The following is a 267-nucleotide window of genomic DNA, read 5'->3' on the forward strand; positions in this document are numbered from 1 at the left end:
TACTTTTATATACAAGGTAAAACTAGGAACGCAAGTTTCCCGTCGGTTCTGGGGAGAAATGGAGCTCAGGATATTATGATAAATAACCAAAGAAAAAAAAAACGAACGCCCGTCCCAGAAACTTCTAAAATGGAGACCCATATTCGACAACCATCAGTCGTGAAAAAAGCCACTTTGAATGATGAAACATTTTACACGAAACATCCAATTTTCCATCTGGCTTTGATGAGAAAGGAATGACACCCCCCTCCTCCCTCCCCTTGTATC

This window comes from Penaeus monodon, chromosome 15, assembly GCF_015228065.2.
Source record: "Penaeus monodon isolate SGIC_2016 chromosome 15, NSTDA_Pmon_1, whole genome shotgun sequence".
NCBI lineage: Eukaryota > Metazoa > Arthropoda > Malacostraca > Decapoda > Penaeidae > Penaeus > Penaeus monodon.